Source organism: Leptonychotes weddellii, chromosome 8, assembly GCF_054177405.1.
Source record: "Leptonychotes weddellii isolate Sample4059 chromosome 8, ASM5417740v2, whole genome shotgun sequence".
NCBI classification, from domain to species: domain Eukaryota; kingdom Metazoa; phylum Chordata; class Mammalia; order Carnivora; family Phocidae; genus Leptonychotes; species Leptonychotes weddellii.
The window spans coordinates 119066433-119084704 of NC_138376.1; the positions used below are offsets into that span (position 1 = coordinate 119066433).

At 38.5% G+C, this 18272-nt stretch overlaps 1 protein-coding gene across 2 annotated transcripts in view; it reads right to left on the minus strand.

Moving 5' to 3' along the window:
• IPCEF1 (interaction protein for cytohesin exchange factors 1) overlaps window positions 1-18272 on the minus strand; it is a 75944-nt gene that overhangs the window by 55708 nt on the left and 1964 nt on the right. The window lies entirely within an intron of this gene.

Genomic DNA, 18272 nt, shown 5'->3' on the forward strand with positions numbered 1-18272 from the left:
TTCTGCATGGAGCACTGGGTGTTATGCACAAACAATGAATCATGGAACACTTTATCTAAAACTAATGATGTAATGTATGGGGATTAACATAAGAATAAAAAAAAAAAAACTAAACAGAAAATTTAAAGGCCTTAAATGGGGAAACTCTACAAAATTTGAGACTTTTTTTTTCTCATTTTGTTCACTACTTTATCACTAGCACCTGAAATTATGTATGAAATGAAGTAACGGCTCAATAAATATTTGCTGAGTAGATGTAAAAAAAAAAGAAAGGAAATGTGGCAGACATCTTTGACTCTTCCATTCCCTTCTTAGCATGCATGTAAGTCATCACGGAGATGTATCGGCACTGCTCTGTCCCGGGATTCCTTCCGTGCACCACCTCGCACCTCCTTCAGCTCACCACTGATTCTCACCTCACTTACTGTGAAGTCTGGCAAACTGCTCTCAATCTTCCTCTAATTTTGTCCTTTCTTCCAATTTGGTGTCCAAATCACAGTCACAGCAAATCGTGACTCCTTGAACACACTTCATGTCACTTCTCTAATTAAAATCCTGCACAGTTCCCAATGGCCCTTGGGCCAAGTCTGAGTGCCTCAGCAGAGCAGTAAGGCCCTTCATGATCAAGGCCTGCTTCATTACACAATTTCATTTCCTCCAATCCCCCTGGCCCCTCACTCAACCAAAAATAAACAAAAAATTCAAACAAAGAAAAAACTATGCTTCCATTTGAGCTGAATTAGAATTGACACCAAATTTATGGCATTATTATTCTGCAGGCAATTTATTTTCAGAACAAAAAGCCCATCTTAGATGATAACAAGATAAAGTCAATCAACAAAAACTGAAATATAAATCAATTATAAATCTTCATTCGGTGGAATTTTTTTCTGCACGACTGAAACGGCTGAGAGTCCTTCAACTAAGAACCAAAATGAATTTGAGTAAAAGATACCTTAGTTTTTCCTCCGTAAATCCTTCCTTCATTAGCAAAGGCATTTTTTTTACTGTACTGAAGACATTGAAGCTGCATTCAAATTCACAGATCACTGTGTCAAAAATTGCCTTTGCCTATTTGACTTGCAAAAATGCCTTAAAAATGACAATCACATTGGGAAAATCCTAAAGGAATGACAGTTTTCTCCTCTTCCTCCTCCTTCTTCTCCTCCTACCCCCTCACATCCCTTGTTCCTTGTTATATTAACCAAAATAACTTTTCTCAAATGTATCCTTCCTCCTCAATAGTTCCTAACTTTCTGAGAAGTTACTTGAAAGTTCTGCATCAGTACCTGCAATTTTTCCTCTGTATCCTAATGTAAAAAAATCTTGTTCTCTTGGGGCGCCTGGGTGACTCAATCAGTTAAGTGTCCAACTCTTGATTTTAGCTCAGGTCATGATCTAAGGGTTATCACGTTGGGCTCCACACTCAGCTGGGAGTCTGCTTGGGATTCTCTCTCTCCCTCTCCCTCTGTCCCTTCCCCCCCCCACTCTTGTGCTTCTCTCTCTCTCCTCTCTCTCTCTCAAATAAATAAATCTTAAAAAAAAAAAATCTTGTTCTCTTGCCAGAGGTATCAAACCATCCTTTGGTTTGTCTTACCAAGTCTTGCCTTACCAAGTCTATCTTAAATTCCGAAGTGAGACAATGCTATTCCATTTCTGGTATGATGTTCAACAATCTTAAAGTTACTCTTCCTCACATATGAATCCATCCACTTTCCCCAGCAACTTTGATTTTGTTCATCTCAGTGGGATCTAATCTTCAGTTGCTGTATTAAACAGCATTAAATACACACTTTTATCAAAACTCTTAGTGTTACCCATTCATTTATTCAACAAATATTTAATATGTACCTTCTTTGTGTCATGCACTGTGTCAGACATCTGGGGTGTATTAGTGGACAAGCAGACAGAGATCTCTACCCTTGAGGGAAAACAGACAATAGCTCAACATATAAACACATTTATCAACATAAATTACATAGCCCATTGCAGGCAATAATTGCTATGGAAAAAAAGTTGATCAGAGTAAAGGGGTTCTGACTATAAACAGGGCAGGTTGCCCTTCTGCTCCGAGATTTATAATGCCCTTCCAACTTCACTCCCCTAGATATAGCTCCACAAATCAACTTAGGTGTGACCTTCTCCAAAACTTTTCCCCTGCTCCTCTAAGCCTAGAATAAGTCTCCTCCTCTTTGTGCCCAGAGGCAGGCTTTCCTTCTATACTTCTCTTCCTGTATTTAGTTATCTGACTATTTCTCTGTTTCTCCAAAAGCCTCTGAGCACTTTGAAGGAAATGATTTTGTCATTTATTGTTATATCATTAATATTGGGACAATGTAGGCAGTCAATACATGTGAAATAAAGAAAGGAGTTTTATGAATGAATGAATGACAGGAACATTGTCTTTTTCCTCTGACAATAAAGAAAGTGCTAAAATCAGATGCAGAGGCCACTTTGGAAAACTGTTTGGCAATTTTTAAAACACATAAACATATTATTACCATACAACCCTGCAATTCCACTCCCAGGTATCTACACGAGAAAAATGAAAGCTTATGCCCATGCAAAGAAGTGCATGCAAATATTTGCAGCAGTATTATTCATAATAACCCAAAACTGGGAACAATTTAAATATCCATCAATGGGTAAATAAATAGTGTGGTCTACTCATACAATGGAATATTGTCTAGCGAACTATCGACACATGCTAAAAGATGGATGAACCTTGAAAACATGATGCTGAGTGAAAGCCAGAAATAAGAAGCCACATATTACTGTACGATTCCTTTATGTGAAATGTAAAGAAAAGGCAAGTCTCTAGAGACAGAAAGTAAAATAGTGGGGTTGACTAGAGTCAGGTTTGGAAGTGAAGATTAACTGTAAATAAGCATGAAGGATTTTATTGATGTCATAAAAATTATTTAAACCTGATTCATTATGATGGCTTCATCACTCAGTAAATTTACCCAAAACTATTGAACTGTAGATTTTAATAGGGTGAATCTTACCATACGTCAAATATATTTCAATAAAATTGTTTTTAAAAATATAAGATGCAGGAGTGCCTGGGTGGCTCAGTCATTAAGCGTCTGCCTCTGGCTCAGGTCATGAACCCAGGGTTCTGGGATCGAGCCCTGCATAGGGCTCCCTGCTCCGCGGGAAGCCTGCTTCTCCCTCTCCCACTCCCCCTGCTTGTGTTCCCTCTCTCACTGTCTCTCTCTGTCAAATAAATAAAATCTTTTAAATAAATAAATAAATAAATAAATAAATAAATAAATAAATAAAAATATAAGATGCAAGGAAAGTTTGGGGACTAGAAATCCATAATGAACTCCCTCCTCTTTGGCTATCAGTAAGACTTGAAAGAAGGTAAAATATGAGGACTCAGATGCTCCTATTGGTGACTCAATGTGATTTGTTCAAACTTTAGACAAAATTGTTTTAATATTTCCCATATTCTATGGCTTAAGCTAAATTATGGCTTCAGTTTTGGACTATAGGAATTTTAGAGACAAAGATATTTTATATAGAATTTGCCACACTTTGGGCATATTTTTGAAAATTAATTAAAATGGGACACCAAATTTTAATATTTAAATGCAAACATCAGTATCCATTGCCATCGATAATGTTTGGCTCTTTCATACTACAAATACCTTTCAAAATAGACAAAATTACTTCATAAGTATCTACATATATCAGAAAGGTAGAAGGACAAACCTAGAAAAATAAGAGTGATATATATATTCCAGAGTAAGTAGGTTAAAGAAGACCAAACCAGAAACAAAGGAAGTGTGATATAGGAAACTGTTATACATTTCATGGTTAAAAATAAAAAGTATAATTATCTCTCTATTCTCAATGGAATCATAGTTCTCTGATTCTAAGAAACCTGATTTTTTTACACTTCAATAATTCTGAAATCAGGAGGCACCTTAGATTCTGTAAGTATTTTTAGTGCTTCACTTCCCCCCAAAACCTGATATTAAATAAACTGTAGGTCTTTAAATGAATAGAATCTTAAATTGGAGGGGAAAAAAATAGTTTAGAAAACAAAATGTATGTTTCTTTGTAAGATGTTTTTGTCTTTACATGTGAATATGGATTTAACGTTCTTGCAATGACTTGTAATAAACGTAAGTGAGGTTATCCAGTGAATATCAGAATCAAGAGAAGCTGCAAAACTCCATTTTCTCCAAATAAACCCATGGGTTGCTCAGTTCTGCCCTCAAACCCCCAGCATGCTGGAAACAGGCAAAATCTAGGCTCTAAGCAGAGCCATCCTTTCTCATGTCATCTTGAACAGTTGTTACTAAGTCCTCACAGTACACACAGACTTGTGACCACTAATAAAATCTGAATTACAGTCTCTAAAATACAAACCAATATGGAAGAAAAGAAAAGAGAACCTACAATCAATTGTGAAAGCTCCAGTTTTAAAGAGAAACAGACATTTTCATACATGGCTGGTGGTGGTGCAGAATGGAACCCAATGGAAGAAAACTGGGCAGTAACTGGCAAAACTGTATTTACCCTCTGACCCAGAAATTCAACTTCTAGGATCTGTCCTAAATATAAATATGTGTAGTAACATGTGCATGGCAACATTATTTGCAAGAACAAAAGAATCAAATGTGTATCATCAGGAGACTGTTGATTACACTGCAGCATCCACATGCAATGAATAACATAATATACATATAGAGTAACCTCCCAGACAGAGTAAGAGAAAAAGATACAGGATGGTAGATATAGTATGCAAATTTTATGTACAAAAAGAGATAGTATATGCCTCCGCAAACATACTTGCCTATATTTGTAGAAGGAAACCATGCAGGAAATGCAAACATAAAAGAAGGGAAAAGAGAGGGTAGAAATAGAAATGAGAGCAAGACTTATCTGGTCGTCATTTGTTACAGTTTTGACTTTGGAATTAGGTAGATGATTTTTATTTTAAAAAAAAACTAAAAAAATGAAGCAATTCCCAAAATTAAAAACAAACAGAAACAAATGAACCTAACTGAATCTAAACATGGTGATGTCACCCCACACAAATTATAACAACTACTCCAAGAGACCTTAGAGCCCAGAATTTTGACTATACATAGTGGGTGGAACATAGGCTAGGGACTTTTAGTAGCAACATTGCTATTTTTTAAGATAGTTTTAAGTAGTTTCTTCTGACATTCCCCCCACACACATAAAAGAACTGCATGGAACCCCAAGGCTCCCTCATTCTCCGCTTGCGCTAGAGGCCACCACGCTGCTCTGTTCTGATAAGCAGCTCATCTTCCTCTTCCTTTCAGAAAAGGAAACGCATGCACATTCTGCAAGTATTACCTGGACCTGCAGGCAGAGAGCTGAGCTTATTAGCACTGGGCTGTGACAAGCACTGCAAGGGAAGCAAGAAAAAATGATGTTTGCCTTTGTATTGTCTTCCTCTCTTCTAGATATGGCAAGTAGGCCTGGCAGTGACGAAGCCTGAAATCCTGTTAAGGAACATGATAAACTTGAGAAACATCTAATAATAGCTAACACTTACTGTGTGCTAACCATAGGCCATCGAGGTACTACCTTCTTAGCCAGTGGAGGGAAATTAATCACATCTGAGTGTCAGAATTCATGAAACTGATCGGTTTTTAATCTCGTCACCAAACTAGGTAGGCATCATAAAATGGGAAAGTTATAGGGTTATTGTTAAAGAAACAGAACTCAGACCAGAACCGGTTAACTAATCCGGAATCGGTTAACTAATTCTAAATATGAGATGGAACGGTCTCAATCGGGAGCTAAAATAGAAGAGAATCTACAGTCGATGGATGCACAGAAGAAGAATCCCAGATTTGGAATCAGAATATTTCAATGCAAGCCCCTGACTGTGTGATCTCAAGCAGAGCATGTAACCTCTCGGGTCAGGGTCCACACAATGAAAAGGCAGATAAAACCAGATCGAGGCTAACTAGAGTTAACAAGGAGGCAGGTCATGCTGTAAAATTGTTCAAGTTATTTTAAAAATTAAGATTTTATTGACATTAATTCCCAGGCATCAATGATAAGAATGGGGAAAAGGAATAGAAAAGACAAAGAATGATCCGGAAAGAGAAAGATGAAGTAAAATAAGTTTTTATTCTGTCCATTGTCAGCTGAGCCCTCTGAGTAACTGTCTCTATGTCTTAGTTCTCCCTTGTCTTCTTTGCATCAGATTAATCGCTGTAAAAAATATTTTAGGGACATCTGGGTGGCTCAGTCAGTTAAGCATCCGACTCTTGATTTCAGCTCAGGTCATGATCTCAGGGTCCTGGGATTGAGGCCTGCTACAGGCTCCATAGCACAGATCTGCTTGGGATTCTCTCTCTCCCTCTGCTCCTGGCCCCACTCATGCTATAAATAAATAAATAAATAAATAAATAAATAAATAAATAAATAAATAAATAAAATCTTTTTAAAAAATATTTTAAATTCTTTGGATAACCATAATGCTAGCAAGCTCACTATATCCTTCATATATATATATATATATTTTTTTTTTAAGATTTTATTTATTTATTTTGACAGAGAGAGAGAGACAGCGAGAGAGGGAACACAAGCAGGGGGGAATGGAAGAGGGTGAAGCAGGCTTCCCGCCGAGCAGAGAGCCCGATGCGGGGCTCGATCCCAGGACCCTGGGACCATCACCTGAGCCGAAGGCAGACGCCTAACGACTGAGCCACCCAGGCGCCCCTATCCTTCATATATTACCTAGGTTATGCTTTTGTTAAAATCTCATTGCATTTGAGTTTATGTAACATTACCTTATGAATATAATGAGATTTTAATGCAAAGAGACTCTTCTTACAAATGCCTAGAAATAGATATTCCACATAGAAAATACTAGGTAGATGTGTTTAAGAAACACTGAGACTCAATTTCCTACAAAACCTACACATTCCCAGGCTGAATTATAAAAAATGGACTGAAACTTTGCAGGTGATCATCGTGATGGTTCGGAGGATGCTCTAAGGAGGAGAGAAAACCATCTGAAGGAAGCAAACCACAGACCACTTGTAGCAGATGCTGCGGGTGAGCCAGCCACGTGCCCCCCTCCTCACCGCCAGGCCAGGCTGGCCAGACTCCCCACCGACAGCACCTGCACCTCTCTGTGGGAGGCCTTCTCCAGCTGCCAGATTCCACCTCTCAGGATGAGCCCTCCAGCCATGACTAATGGGACTTGGTGTTTAAATAGCCCCATCTCCTGGCCCCTTGGGGAGAAAACTCGGAGGTGCGTGTTTTCTAAAGGCTTTCAGAGCTCCCCTGCAGAACTGGGCTTCCGTTCCCCAGTCCTAATTTGCCCCCAAAGGAGAGTTTTACCAGCTAACTTTCCACCCTGTCCCACTTCCCTATTCCCTTTCCAAGTATATCTGGTATCACTTCCCAAATACACTACTTGTACCCAAATCCTCATCCCAGGGTCTGCTTCTGGGAAATCTATAACAGGATGCCATTTCTCTCACAGAAATGTTTCTACTCATGGTTCCATCTGCTTGGCATCATAATCCCTCTTCATTATTTCCTCCTAAGTACCATCCAAGGTTATGACTACCTCACTATCATATTAGGTCACATTTCAGTGGTGAACAAGAAGTGACCGGCATCCTATTCTATGATTTGTAAATCAGGTCGCCTAGTTAGCATTCTTACTATATTCTTCCATTCTCTTTTTATGGAATGACATTTTAAATGAAATTAAGTTACTAGTGAACTTTCTGGTAGTCTGACATATGAAAATAGTTATTGCCTTCTGAAATATCATTTTAAAAACAATTAAGACGGAAACCTCACCATATAAAAGAGTCTTGTGTTACTGTTCTCTGTAATATAAAATCCTGAGCACACAAGGCCCTTCATGATCTGGCTCTGTCCACATCCTCTCTCACCTTTCAGAAGCTTTAAAACCCTAGAAATAATTTTCACCTACATAGGATTGGTGTCTTCAGCAGGAAAGAAATAAAGAGAGAGAGAGGAAGGGAGGAAGGAAAGAAGAAAGAAAGAGGAAGGAAGGAAGGAAGGAAGGAAGGGAGGGAGGAAAGAAGAGAAAGCACCACATAGGAAGAAAAGTTTTTAAGTGAATATGAAAAAATTTGATGAAATCTCACTATTACAGAATAATTGCATATCCTGCTATCTAATAAACGTTATCTACCATCCATGGTTAGAGCAAGAGTGAGGGAAGAGTAAATAAAGGAATACCATTCAGGAAAATTAAAAATCTGGTGCATTCTCTTTCAAAATCAGAAATTTAGGAAAAATAAAAAAATAAGGTTGGTTCTTTTAAAATCACAGTCAGTATAATACATAATCTTGTCTTCATACAATGTATATTAAATCTTCCAATACTTCATGAACTTTCAAATATCTTCAAACTGTTTTCATGAGTTTCATAAGGGCCATTAAGCTATGACTCAACCCCAACAAAAATGGGAAAAGATATTTCTCCAAAGAGGAAGTACAAATGGCCAAAAAGCACATGAAAACATGGTCAAGGTTAACAATCATTAGGGAAATGCAAATCAAAACTACAGTGAGATAATACTTAACATCATTAGAATGGCTACTATCAAAAAAATTTTTTAAAAAACAGAAGGCACCTGAGTGACTCAGTCAGTTAAGCATCCAACTCTTGATTTCGGTTCAGGTCATAATCTCAGGATTGTGAGATCAGACTCCGCGCTCAGTGCAGAGTCTGCTTGAGATTCTCTCCCTCTCCCTTTGCCCTTCTCCCTCACATGCTCTCTCTCAAATAAATAAGTAAATCTTTAAAAAATAAATAAAATTAAAATTTTTAAAAATTTAAATAACAGAAAATAACAATTGTTGAGGATGTGGAGATATTGGAACCCTTGTACACTATTGGAGGGGTATGTAAAAACAGTGCAGCCCCTATGTCAAACAGTATGTCAGCTCCTCAAAAAATTAAAAATAGAACTATCATATGACCCAGCAATCCCACTCCTGGGAACATAACAAAAAAAAAAATTGAAAGCAAGATTTCAAAGAGATATTTGTACACTAATGTCCATGACAGCCGAAAGGTGGACAACAACCCAAAGTGTCTATCAACAGACATGAATGGATAAACAAAACGTGGTATGCACATACAATGGAATTCCAGTCTTAAAAAGAAAGGAAAATCTGAGCCATGCCACAAAGGCATGAACCTTGCAGACATTACGCTGAGTGAAACAAACCAGTCACAGGAGAGCAAACCCTGTGTGATTCCACTCATAGAAGGTACTGGAGTAGTCAAATTCACAGAGAAGGTAGAATGGTGGTTGTCAGAAATGGAGGAAAGGAGAGAAGGGGAGTTACTCTTTACTGAGTACAGAGTTTTAGTTTTGTAAAATGAAGAGAGTTCTGGAGACGGTTGTATAATAATGTGAATATACTTCTTGCCACTGAATTATATCCTCAAAAATGATTAATGGGAAATTTCCTGTTATGTGTATTTCACTACAAGTCTTCAAAAACAAAAAAAATAAATAAATTTAAAACATTTTTTAAAGATAATACTGCAAAACTCATTATTTGTCAGTAAACGAAAATGAATTTACCACAATAATTTTCAAAAGACAAAGTATGAAAATCCTAGTTAACGTGTTGTTAATGAGCACCATCTCTTTCACAAGTGAGAGCCATCTATTCATATATCTGTGAAACAGAAAAGGAAGAAGGCGCAGAGAGAGCAGGTGGTTTGCTTAAAGTGTTAACTAGCTGCAGCATCAGGGTAGAACCTGTCCTCCTGATTCCACATCCAGGGACATCTTCGACAATAGCATGTTATTTCCATGTGTCTTTTTTGAAGACATTGTTTCAAACATGTTCTCCTAAATTCTGACTCCTTTAAAAAATATTCAATGTTTTAGGGGCGCCTGGGTGGCTCAGTCGGTTAAGTGTCTGCCTCCGGCTCAGGCAATGATCCCGGGGTCCTGGGATCGAGCCCCGCATCGGGCTCCCTGCTCAGCGGGGGTCTGCTTCTCCCTCTCCCTCTGCCCCTCCCCCCTGCTCCTGCGTGCATGCTCTCTCTCTCTCTCTCTGTCTCTCTCTCGTGTGTGCGCTCTCTCTCTCAAATAAATAAATAAAATCTTTAAAAAATATATTCATTTTTTGTTTTAATTTCCACTGCATAGTTTCCTTTTGAAATGTTCCTGAAACGCGCTCTAAGGGGGGCCAAACACAGCAGCACAATGACTGATGAGTTCATCAGTGAGCTTTTCTGTAGAAGCAGCTGGGTTCTTGGTCCTTCAAAGAGCTTGCTCCAGAGGGATGATCAATCTGCAAATAATGACTTCTCAGGAAAATCCTCAGCTGTAACCAAAAGTTCAGCTCATCCCATGGGCCTCGTGTCATTCTATTGCTTGGGAAATGTGCACACAAGCCTCACCACACAATCATGTATTACCTGAATTCTTCCTCCAGGTTAGGAGCTACGGAGCTGAAGAATCCTCCAGGACTTTCTAGTTCACTCCTCTGTTTTATAGCTTAAATCAACTTTTGCACAGGGTTAGTAAGGGCATTTTTTAGAATCTCCAGCACAGGATAGGCCATTCTTGCCAAAAGAAACCATTTCCGGTGTCTAAAAACCTTTAGCCCAATTCTTTTACAACCCCAAATCACAGTATTATGCAAGCACATCTCACCTAAGCATATATAAAATTGTCTTTCTTTGTGTATTCCTTTGATTTTTTTGTTGTTGTTTTCAGGTGCATTTGATCTTCTCAAAGTTGCTCTGAATTACGTAAAGATCGTTCCTGTTCTAAGTGTACTTGTAAGAAAATGGATCCATACAGAGTTACATCACTGACCTCGGGGTACCCCACTTTGTAAGAAACTGCAAGACTAAAATCCAGGTGATGTTTCTCCCTTATACCATGCTGGTGAAATCCAACTTCCTGCTGCTTGCTTAAAAGAATTTATAAGTTATATACACAGACACATACATACATGTATGTATACACACATATCAATATATTTATACAGATATTAATATTTATACACATACTAATGGCTATATAAACATACATATATTTATACATATAAGTTAAAAATATGTATCACTTTATTTTTAAGTTAGTATATGTGTGCTTATGTATTCTATCACTTGTTGGTTATTTTAAGAAGTTTTAGGATAAAAGGCATTTCTGATTTTAAATTCTATGGATTGATAAACAAACTATGTTATAACTATATGTATTACAGCTACTAGAAATGATGTGGATGTATATGTGTGGATATGAAAATATACTGATAATATATTGCTTAGGGAGAAAATCAAGTTACAATATTACACATAATATCATTTTATTTTTGGAAAACATAGAAAAAAATTGGAAACATATACACCAAAATGCTTACAGTGAACACCTCAAGGTGGTAAGATTGTGATTCATTTAAATAAATAAATGATCTGGGCTCCTGGGTGGCTCAGTCGTTAAGTGTCTGCCTTCGGCTCAGGTCATGATCCCAGGGTCCTGGGATCGAGCCCCGCATCGGGCTCCCTGCTCAGCGGGGACTCTGCTTCTCCCTCTCCCACTGCCCCTGCTTGTGTTCCTGCTCTCGCTATCTCTCTGTCAAATAAATAAATAAAATCTTTAAAAAAAAAAAAAGAATAAATTAAAATAAATAAATAAATAAATAAATAAGTAAATGGTCTTCATTCATTTCTTTCTGTTTGCCTCCTTAGGTGTCTTCTTTTTTTTATTTTGCTTAATTTTATTTTCTAATTTTTCTAAATGAACACATATTATTTTATAAAATTTTTAAGCATTTTCAAAATTAATTTAAATTTCCAACAAGCAAGAAGATGGATTGTACCAAAAACAGATAAAGTAAAACAGAGAGAAGTCGTGGAGACACCTGCAAAAGCATGTGAGGAAGGACAGTGCCGCATCCCCTGCATGGGCACATCAGTCAGTGCTGTGAGCTTAAAGGATGGTCCTCTCTTACAACCCAACCTACATCATTAACTCTGGTATCCTCTTCCAAATCGGCAGTGCCCAAGCATATCACTGCCTCCTGAGAACAAGACCAAAGAAACAAAGGATTTCATAGTCTTGGTGTTTCACAATTGATTATGTAAAGTTTGGAAAGATTTTAAAGGCGAATCATATTGGCAACACAAGCCATTGTTCCCACATCATATGAATTGAGCAACAATTAGTTATTAAAAACAGCCTGCCCCAAGTAGAGACTGAGCTGATCATAACGCTTTAGTGGGAGACCATTATTCTAGAAATCCATTCTGGGACCTACCAAGGAAAATAAATGTTAGGACACAGCGACAGATAGCATCAGAGACAATAAGTAAATTAAACCAAAGTCCCCTTTAAAGATCTTTCCCACATACCTGAAATTTTAACAAGGGAAGTAACAGAATTCAAAAAGCCCTCAATTATTCTTACGTTCAGATTTTCGAGTGGTACCCTAGACAATCCTTTTCACCCATGAGTCGTCACCTTGAGGTAAACTGCTCACTTACAGCTGCTAAAACATCCTATTTTGCCCTGTGTAGACTGTCGGTACTACACCTTCCAATTTCCCCTTTCCAGTACAAACTCTAGGAACATAGGTTGGCAGAGAGTTCATCAATTTTACACAATTAGTTTGAATTGCCTTCTCTGAAGAAACATTTTTAAATATTGGAATTTTGTTCAGGATACACTCAGAAGTTAGTTGTTGATTAACACAATAAATGAAGTTCAAATAAATTAGGCGCCCATTATTAATAAAGCATCTCATTTGGGTATAATTCTGGGAACACATAAGGTGTTCAATAATGCTTTGATTAATTGATTTATATAACTAATTGATGATTAAGCAATATAATAAGTAATTCATTCAAACAATACTGGTGCCCACTCTGTACCTACTAGCTCTAAGCTCTAGTGACACAGTTTAAACCAGACATGTAAAGAATATACCCTCAGGTGTTTCCACTGTAGTGGGTAAAAGATGAAAAAAAGAATATAAGCACCTCTGATTGAAGTATTCATAAATTCCTCAGAAATTTTTTCCAATCTACGGTAAACCCATGCAGACATTTTTCCAAAATCTATGCTAATAGGTGACTGCTAATGAAAGGTGCAGAAGACTTAAGTGTCTTTTTCCAAGGAAAAATGAACTCATTCTTTATTTTTCTTATCTGAAAGAAAGACACTTTATATTCACTGAAACTTTCAGAGGAGTTGCCTCACAAAAAGAGAAATTCTGGCTTTCAAGTATCATTTTCTGCAAAAGTAAATTCTGCCTAATCTAAAAACCGATTAGATCGTTGCTGTAGAGATTCTCATAAAACTGATTCCAAGAAAAAAATCCCTTCCTCTGAAATTCACATGAGACGCAAATGCAGCTAAAGACCAAAACATGATACAGACCCAATTGCTTGAACTCAGACAGTGAGGGAGGAAACAGGTCACAGCTGGGCAGGCAGACAGGATTCTCAAAAACGTTAAAGTCTGCATAATATGTATTAAACCAGATATTAACCTCAAACCTCATCAGTTCAAATGAAATAAAGAGTTGGTCGATTCACCGTTTTTATGTGAGGCCCAGGGGCCCTGAGCCTCCCTTGAATTGTTGATGCAATAGAACAAATGAAATCAATGAACAGTTACTTAACTAGGCAACAATGCAGGTTTCTAGTAATTTTATACAAAGATAGAATGTACAAAACTAAAAGAAACAGTAAAAGACCAAAACAGTAAAAGACAATGAGTCTAAAGGAAATTCACATTTTTAACCATATTCTTCCTCCCTCAGTTTTCAGATTATTTTCTCAATCTCCCAAGCTCCAAAACTTGGAATCATTCTTATTTTAGCCTCAAATGTTTTGTGTCTTATACCCAAGCACTCAATAGACTTTGCCATTTCTTACTGTTAAACGTGTCCCACATCCTCACTGTGTCTACTACAGGCCAGGAGTTCCTGTCTCAGTGTCTGCATTTTGTCATATCTACTAACTGACCTTCTGGAAGCTCCTTTATTCTCCATACATCCCTCTTATCACTGCTAGGTTAATATTTTCACTTGCTAATTTCATTAGATCATTTTCAGACTCAAGAACCTACAGTGGCTCCCCACTACCCACTGGACCAAATCCGCATTCCTGAACAGTGCCTTTGATGCCCCCATGTACCGGCCCTGGCTCACCTCTCAGTGGGGACACCAAGCAGCCCAGGGAAAAGAGCCTGGCCTTGGTATTGGCAGATCTTGTTTTTTAATCCCAGCTCTGCCATTTGCTCTTTACTCAACTTCGAGCAAGTTACTTCAATTCCCTAAGCTTCAGTAAACTCCCTTGAAAAATGGGAATAATAATATCTCTCTTGCTAGGTTATGGGAATTCAATATAATGCCCAACACAGTGGGTTGGCACAGCTCATTTATATTTTCATTCCTTTGTTCACATAAGTCCCCTGATTGGAATGCCCAACCCCCCACCCTACTTCCCTGGGGGGAAAAAAAAAATCTGTCTTCCAAGGCAGGTCTTAAGAGAACCTTCTCCCTGAAAATTTTCTATATTCACTACAATGCAGAGAAATAATGTCTCTGATTGGTGAAAACTGTGTTTACCTCAGAAAGGAAATCTTTGACCAAGGAAATCATACAGCTTTGGAAAATGATTTTTTTTTCTTTAAAAAAAAAAAAAGGAAAAACATACCTTCTAGATAGGAAAAAAGAGAGAGAGTGAAAAACTTCCAGAGATTAAAAAAAAAAAATCACTGTGGCAGAACTCCCTCACATTTGGCCCAAACTATTTCCCCTTACCCTAGAATTTATAGAATTCATCTGTACTGCTCAATCTCAGAGCCATTTTTTTCATCAATCTTTCTTTGATTATGTCATTTACACAGCTCTTTCTCCTCTACCAGTCTAGAAGCTCTTAACAGAGAGAAGAAATGTAGTCTCTTATTTTTTATTCCTATAATAGCATCTACAACTGTTAGTCCAAATTATTTTTAAGATCTCAATAATACTGGTAGAAGGATAAGTAAGTGGGTGGATAGGTGGATGAGTAGGTGGATGGACGATAAACTTTTCATGTTGGGTTCACTTAAAAAGAAAATTTTTTAGGGAGTCTGGGTGGCTCAGTCATTAAGCACCTGCCTTCACTCAGGTCATGATCCCAGGGTCCTGGGATCAAGCCCCGTGTCGCACTGGACTCCCTGCTCGGCGGGAAACCTGCTTCTCCCTCTCCCACTCCCCCTGCTGTGTTCCCTCTCTTGCTGTGTCTCTCTCTGTCAAATAAATAAAATCTTCAAAACTCCTAAACCTTATATAGTATATGAAATCAACAAATATTAATTGAGTGCCTAGTAAGCGTCAGACACCGCACTAACAATATACTTGTGGTCCTGTCCTACAGAGATTATCAGTTATGCAAAACAGAAAGCCTAACAAACACGTGCAAAAGAGAAAGAGGAGTATAAAACTGAGAAAAGGATAAGCTGCCTATGGGAACAGGCAGAAGCGCTCTGAATTAGGTCAGAGGATAAAGTAAGACCATGTAGAAGAAAAGCTACTTAAGCTAAAATTTGACTTCTGAGGAGGTCAGTGGGATTGTGTGGGAGAAAGACTTGGGCATGGAGACAAACAATTTTCTGAGCAGAGCAACAGCATGTGCGAAAAGGCTTAAAGAGAGTGTCAGTATATGTGATGCTAACAAGGAATTAAAAAAAAAATTCTGTGGTTGAAGGTTGAGTGGCGAAGGGGAGGGGGGCACAATAAGAGAGATGCAGGTCAGGAGACTCTCACAAGCGAGGAAAGAAATTTATACTTTATCCAAGGGAAAAGGGAAAACAGTTGTGCGGATTGCAAATGCAGGATTGTGACCAGCTTGGATTTTTATGGGTGTAAAACTTGAATATGGTTTTGTAAGACCTGGCATGCACTCTTGCATGCTGTAACACAGTCTAAGCACGTAATACGGGGTGTGAAAATGGCAGCTGAGTGTCTGGACTTGACCTTTCTCCAGGAAATCTGGGTAGGACTGTCTGAAGCATAAAGTGTCATGAAGGAAGAAGGTACACCATGCCTCCATCACTGGGTAGCAGTACAACAGAGACGTGTCCAGAATGGTGAGGGTGACACCTCTCCTCAGGTAGTGTCAGAGAGCAATAGAGACAAGCAAAGGGATCCCATGAGATTGTCCTACTTTCATGTAAGAATTGCCCTAGCTTCCATCTCTAGAGCTGTTCCTTCAGAACCCTACTGGAAACAGTCATTTATCCCGGTGTCTGCATGGGGTCAGGCCGGCATATGGCAACAAGCCTGGCTGCGGAGTCAAAGGGGCTTAAGGTGATCTGTTTTACCCACTTTACTACTTGTGTCACCTGGGGCTACGCACACCATCTCCCTGAGTCTCAGCCTTCCCAACTTTCAAAACATGGTGACAATTATACCTCGGAGGGTGTTTCTGAGAAGAAAGAGCATGTGTGAAAGGCACCTAGCATATCCCTTAGCATAACAGTAGGTATTCAATAAAAGGTGGTTCTTGCTGGGTGGCTATTGGCTCCATTACCTCCCAGCACCAGGCCATGGAAGAAAAAATAAGGACTAGGGAAGGGAGAATAACGAGAAGTTTGCTCATTAAGCGTAGGTGCCTTGGGAGCTACTTTGTTGAATCTGAATTCCTTGGGTGGCAGAAAGTAAATAAATGTTCTTAGCTTGAGGATATGTGTTTGGCTCTTATTTCACAGTTGACATTCACACAGATACCAGGAATATGACTGCTAATTAAGTGTTCATTGAGTAGCCTTTTTTTCCCCCTGTAACAAACATATAATTAAGATGTCAGGGTATGCATGTACACCCACTCTTGTGGGGGTGTGTGTATGTGTGTGCGTAAAGAGAGAGAATTCCTCTATAACAGAGTCATAGACTGAGGAGTTAGAAGGTCCTTCTGTTAGATACCACTAGTTTATTAGGGTAATTCCAAGGCCAGATAACAGTAAACTCATTCTCCCTTCAATGTTGCTAATCTAACTCTATTTAAATACATGATTTGCTACCTGAATACTGCTTTATAGATTTGAATGAGGGCCAAGTGAGGACTGGATGCTTGTGTGTGTCTGATGCTCTCTCCTTTTCCTCTTTCAAATCTCGTCTCAGCCGACACTCCTGCTCCCTATGGAAGCAGTTGATTCCTAAGACCCAAAATAGGTAACTGTCCTGTAAGTTGCTGCTATGAGAGAAGTTTTAGCCAAATGAGCCAATGAAGACACATCAGCCAAATCTGTAACTATGTGTGATTCAGAGGGGGCTTCCTTTAAATTCTATGAAGACAGACAGCACTCAGAACATATTTGTTGAATAATTTGTTTGAGAAAATTAATGCCATACTTATATCTGAGTTTGTTACTTACCACGATGTGCCATGCCCCGTCAACACCCAATCCTTCCAACAGCCTCTGGAAATTCCCAGAGGGTGTTAGAAGGTGTATCAATAAGTCCTCTCATTTTATAAAAGATGCAGATTATCACTTGCTACAACTACCCAAAAGCAAGAGCCTAAAATAATATGAAACAAGAGGAAGAAATTTATATTGACCTTAATTCCTCTTAAGAAAAAAGCTGTGTTCATTTAGGAACAATTCCTGAGGATAGAAAGTGAGACTCCAGTCCCACGTTGCCTTAAATTGGGTGAAACTATTCCACCTTAGACAAGAGATGATGACTGTATCCAGAAGGGGAGATGAAAAGAGAGAAGGGACATAGTGGGATACTGCATACTCTGCAAGGTGATTCTTTCTTGCAACCCTCCCACATCTTCAATAAAGTTGTTAAAGCTCACTGAAGCCTCAAAAAAATATATTTTTATGGAACTCAGTGAAAGATTTTGTACCACGTTTTGCATGGGGTGAAACCAAAGCAATAAGCTTGAGAACAGGGGACTGGGGAGGAGTTGTAAGGAGAGAAGCGTGAGGGTGGGAGGGAGAATGCTTATTCCAGAGCACTGGAGTTGGATTTGGGTCCAGTCTTACCAAACCTTTATAGGACAGGTGGCTTAGGGCACATGGGTAACATAAATTTCTTACTAATTGCCAATGAATGTAAATTTATCTACTAAAAATCTTACCTACAAACTATACCCAGCACTTACATTTATGAAGTTACATGCTCTAAAGCTCTGCTGCTTGAATGATGGGCATCCACAAGCCATTTCAGAAGAATGGTGTCACGTGGAAAAAAAAAATCTTGCTTATGGGCAATCCCTAAGTAATTTTCCCTTAATTGATTAAAGG